Genomic DNA, 5,974 nt, shown 5'->3' with positions numbered 1-5,974 from the left:
CGCGAGTTACCTAATTATGCTAGAATTTTGTTTCCATTGATATTTTTGTAATCTTTAAACATTATTTCCATTTTGAACTAGTTTTTAGGGTTTAGTATAGGGCTGTAAATGGATCGAATATAGAGTGGATTTGCCCAAATCCGATCTGTTAAGAAAAATTATCCTATCCGATAATTCAACGAATATTTAATTGTTAAATCCATATCCGATTTGCTATGTTATCGGATATCCGATCCGAATTTGAAAAAAAATATTTTTTCGACCAAAAACATTTTTTTGGGTAATATGATTTTTTTCCCAAAAAATATTTTAACTATCTTGATGGGCTCACCTATTAGATTAGAAGGCCCAAATCAATTTTTTATCCAAGTGCTGCTCCTTTAGTTCTTTTTTTAAGGAGACTACTCTGGAATGTTTTAATAATCTTTCAATGTGGGATGCTAGTTTATTAAATGATACTCATTTTCAATATTTTAGTAATATTTCAATGTGGGATGTTAGTCAATTGTCAATTCTAAGTGTTAATAGTTTATTTTATTATTTTCATTAAAAATCATAGTCTCAAAAAGATTATAATCACAAATAATATCAGTTTAAACAATGTAAATTATTTTTGGACATATTAATTATTAGTTTTTGATGTTATAAAACAGATGATTATAGTTATTTTTATCGTATTTTAATTAATAAAAAAATTAAATATTTTCGAATATTTCAATTAACAATATTATACTATTATCTAATATTATTTATTATTTGAAAATTATATGTAAAGCATAATATAAGTTTCAAAACGGAAAAAATTTATATTTACTAGATTATGATATAATACATAAAATATATTATATTATTATAATAAATCGGATTGGATTGTTATTGGATCAGATCCACCTATATCCATATTTGTTACATTTAGTTAATAGATTATCGGATTCAGATCTTAATTGGATTATCGGATTGAGACCCTAAATTCATCTCCAATTAATTTCATCGAATTCAGATCAAAATCCAATCATTTGACAGTCCTAATTTTGTATAGATAAGTTTATTCACCTTTCATTGTAACAACTTTGATATTTTGATTCAGTAGAAAGACATAATTTTGCTTTTAATCTTGTTCTTCATTGAACAAAGTCTTGAACTTATAAAGAGTGAATTCTTGTGGCGTTAAACACCGGGTGATATTCTCGAATTGTGTAATCAAGAGGTCGACAAATCCATCGATTAAGTTGATAGCTTGGTTCAAATCCAAAATCGAGATTATTTTTGGTTTTTTTGGATTCAACAATCTCGTTGTGGATTTCGTAACTATCGCTGTTACGTAGGTTTAGATCATGACAAATGTACAAATTCAGTGACTAATGAAATATGATCAATTAGTGAAGGAGTACAACGTGTTAAAGTTCAACGACCAATAGAAAGTAGTTTAAAGTTTAGTAACTTATAAAAATGACTAGTGAATAATAAAGTTGAACGGGTGAAAAATGAGTAATTTCTAAAAAGTATTTTAAACTTAAAGCGTATAATCGAACATTTAAGTCCAAACCAACGGTCGAAAATAAAACTGAAGAGTTGGAAGTGTAGGACTTGCCACTTTCTAGAACCCTTAAATTCACAGCCAATTTCAACGCTTTATCCTCTCCCTCTAATGGCCCCCGCTGTGCTAAAAGTGCCAGCTACGTTCGGCACCACCGCCGGCTGCAATTCGCCTCTAACATCCCGTAAATTCACTAGCGTTTCATTCATTTCTATCAGACCGAATTACTGCGGAAAAAATTGCGGTATTTATAATTCTACTAGTAGCAGTAGCATTACTAGTATTTAATTCCCACACCGTTCGCTTGAGAGATTCTTAAGCTTCGTTTCCGAAGGAGAAACTGCTGAAACACAAACTGAAACTCTAGAGAAAGACCAGTCTCAGGAATCTGAAACCGATATTGAGGTTCTACTTTATTTTCATTTTAATTGCAATTGGATTTTTTATAGTACTGACTATTTCTATTTTATGGACATTTTTCCTGTAAAAAGCTGTTTCATTTCACTCTTGTTACTGGTAATGAGTAGGGCTTTTTTTGTGGTTTTGATAACTAGTGTTATTGGTCTTTAAATTGGTTTTATAAGACACGTTCTTGAATTAAAAATTGTTTAGATTAGATATATATTGTTCGAATTGAATTGATGACAGTTGTTATAGTTGATTGGTTACAAGATAGTTAAAATGAGGAGTCATTACAGTCAATTATATTGACTGCCTTTCTTAGGATAAATAGGTGTTTCTTGTTGGTTTAGTTGATTTGTAATCGTGGAAGCCGACCCTGCATGACATAATTATGAAATGGATTGAATCGTGTTTGATTATCCGTGATGTAATTTCCTCGATTAGTGCTAGATAAAAGATAATTGTGATTGATTCACGAACATATGGTTCTTTTGTTATTCCTCTCAACAGAAAAATTCTTAAAGTTTCGAAGTGCTCATGTTCTCCTCCCAAGGTCTAATTTCTGACTTTTTTACTTCACTAAAACCGTATCATTACCAAATATAACTGCTCCAAGGAACCTTATCTCTACAACTTTATAAGCTTATTCATTACTAAAACAAAAATATTAGTTCTTGCAGTAAAATCTTGATCTGAATTGCTAACCATGCAAGAATTCACACTTGTGAGTTATCTTTCATACATATCCTTAATTATATTGGTATATTTAAATTTTTTTTTTCTATCACCCATCATAGCAGGAAACCTAAGGTGCCTATTGTATTGCCGTTTACAATCAGTAAATTGTATGCACTTTTGTTTCTTTTCTCTATATTTTTCTATTTCCGACAAATTGTTCTAGCATTGAACAATTCTGGTTCTTCATGATCAACGATACTACAAACATAAATAAACTTTTTTTTCCTAACATCAGTTAACGTCTTACCTCATGCCTCATTTTCAAACTTGGATAATTGGACCCCATGTGAGCCCCGTTATTTTTTTTTATTATTTATTTATTATTATTTCTTGGGGAAAATAGATTTTGGAATAGCAATTTTTTGAAGAATGTGTGGTTAAATAATAGGAAAAAGTTTGGGGTTTATGTGTAAATTATTTTATGGGAGAATGCATGGTTGAAAATGAGTTTTGCGAAAAACTGAGCTGAAATATAGGCTTAATATCATTTATCTTGTTTATGCTCTTCATTTTACGTATATGCCAAAATTTATAGCATGGGTTCGCTGATTATTTTGTCTGCTCATTTATGGTGTTCTTTTTGAAAGATCTAAAGGATGATCAATGATATTAAGAACACAGAGTTCAAGAAACTATGGTTGTTGAGTTTGAAGACAATTAGTGATGTCTGAATTGTATGTTTGTTTTTGAAGTGCTATCCTTTTTAATATAGGAGAAGGAGTATTGTACTATTCAAATCACCCTCAACTGCTGCAGATTATACATTTTGTATTGAGAAGATTTAAACATTAACTGTTAGATGTACACAGTTTGTTGTAATAAACAAATGTAAAATAATGGAAGTAATCACGAACCAGGGTCCAGGAATATCGAGCATACATTCTTGGTGTTGAAATAAAGCTCAATTTGTCATTTTATTATATATAATATCTCACTAGCATCATGTAAATAAGTGATAACTTGTTAACTCGGAAAGCTTTCTAATGAACTCAATTCATTCATCATGTGATTTTTACTAACTTTATATTAAATTTGTATTCTGACCTTTTGAAATTTTTCTAACTTTTGTTAACTTTTAGGTATCTAGTTAATTATTGTGAGGCTTGTACTGAGTCTGTGATTTTTCTAAATGATTTGCTACTTCTATTTGATGTACAGGACATTTCAGATGGTGGTAGTGGTGTCGATGCTGCCAGTGAGACTGACAATGCTCTTGCAGAGGAATTTGCTTCGGCTGTTATAGCGTCTCTAAATTTGTACAAAGAGGCCTTAGCAAATAATGACGTGTCGAAAGTTTCCGAGATAGAGTTATTACTTAAATCAATTGAAGATGAGAAAATTGATCTTGGGAGAAAAGCGGCAACGTTATGTGAAGAATTGTCATATGAGAAGGATCGGATTCTTAGAATAAGTGCTGACTTTGACAATTTGCGAAAGAGAATAGAGAGAGAGATCGACTTACCTTGGTAACAAATGCACAAGGTGAAGTTGTGGAAACTTTGTTGTCTGTTTTGGATAATTTTGAGAGAGCCCAAGCCCAGCTCAAGGTGGAAACAGAGGGAGAAAAGAAGATCCATAATAGTTACCAGAGCATCTACAAACAGTTTGTGGAGATTCTTGGATCCCTTGGTATTGTCCCCGTGGAGACCGTGGGGAAACCATTTGATCCCATGGTAAGTTTCTTTACCTGTGCAAAATTGTCAAATGGCATAAAGATGTGGAATGTACTGCCTTCCTCTCATGTTGATATATTCCAACTTTCCAATAATCAACTTTCTTGTGACCGGGGGTCATAATTATTACACACATATTCTTCCTTTAGACGAGAATATAGTTTCTCTAATTGCTGTATTTTTGTTAGTTGCCTTGTTTACTATCACTTCATAAATGGTCATTGGCTCATTGCAGGTAAGCTTCCGAATTGGCTCAAATATGGACCCTTTGAAAATCTGTATAGAGTTTGCTCTGGTTTTATGAAGACCTACATAAGATTTTAAAGCAAACTAATTATCGATTGGTTGAAGCCAACTCGGTGAGTTTACTAGGCAGACATAGCACGGCATCTTAAACCTTACACGAGATTTTTATTTCTATTATTATAAACTTTACTTCCCTTTGATTTTGTCAGTTTGGATTGGTGATGGAAGACTATTTGTTTAATTTTTCCTTGAGATTGCTTATTTTATTGCTTCATTTCTGGGCTTTTGTTCATATCAAACTCTAGGTTTCTCCGGGCCTATCCTATCCTTAGTTCCTAAGTGCTTGTTTGGTACAGAGAGTAATATGACCAAGATTTAAATTTCTTTTTCCTTCTTAACACCATACAGTTATGCCTAATCATCCCAACACAACATTCCATAAATATACACTTCTTTTAGTTGCCATTGTTTCTGACATTAACTATATTTTGCTCTTGACAAAGCTGCATGAAGCTATAAGGCGTGAAGATTCGACAGAATTTGAGGATGGTATTATCCTTGAAGAGTACCAGAAGGGTTTCAAACTTGGCGAGAGACTTTTACGACCATCAATGGTGAAGGTTTCATCTGGTCCAGGACCTTCAAAATCCAAAACTGAGGAGCCATCGGACGAAGGAAAGGAAGTCAAAGAAACAAGTGAGGAGGCTAGCCCTGAAGCTGCATCTGCCGAGGAATAGTTGCCCTTTACAAAATCAATTTTGTAAAATCATAAACTTGTTAAAAGTTGGTAATCTTGTAGTACTATATACTGCGAGATTTGTTTAATTTTGGACTGGGATTTTGGATTTGGAGACGAGAGCACTTCCATATTTGTATACTTTGTTGTTCAACTAATTCAAGAGGCCCTTGTAGCAGAAAGTGGTGTTAAGAGGTTTTGTTCATACCTTCAAAATACAAAGGGTGCAGTATATTATTTGTTCCATGTTTTATGAGCATATATTGGCTAAGGTTAAAAAGTACAAGTAAATAAGTTTTAAAATAACTAATATTTTATTAATAAAAAGTAGAAATAAATTAGTTAGTTATTTTGATGGTAATTAAAAATAGAAAAGGAGCTCAAAATAAGTTAAACTAATATTTTATTAATAAAAATTAGAAATAAATTAATTAGTTATTTTGATGGTAATTAAAATAGAAAATGAGTTCAAAATAATTTTTTATTTTTATTCTTTAACTTAGCAAATATTCTCTATGACCCTTATATTTTTGTTATTTTTTTTTATCCATGATGATCAAAGATTGCTAAAAAAGAATAAAAATGTATTCTTAATGGAGGTCCATTTTTGTTCTCAATAACCTCCACCACCCCTTGGTCATG

The 5,974-nt window shown here is 31.6% G+C and overlaps 1 pseudogene; it reads left to right on the top strand.

Moving 5' to 3' along the window:
- Nucleotides 1-1,648: 1,648 nt before the first annotated feature.
- Nucleotides 1,649-5,443, top strand: LOC111399909 (annotated as a pseudogene).
- Nucleotides 5,444-5,974: the final 531 nt, after the last annotated feature.

The sequence above is a fragment of the Olea europaea genome, chromosome 9 (assembly GCF_002742605.1).
Source record: "Olea europaea var. sylvestris chromosome 9, O_europaea_v1, whole genome shotgun sequence".
NCBI classification, from domain to species: Eukaryota; Viridiplantae; Streptophyta; class Magnoliopsida; order Lamiales; family Oleaceae; genus Olea; species Olea europaea.
The sequence above is the reverse complement of the archived record's forward strand: the minus strand, read 5'-3'. Positions and strand labels throughout refer to the sequence as shown.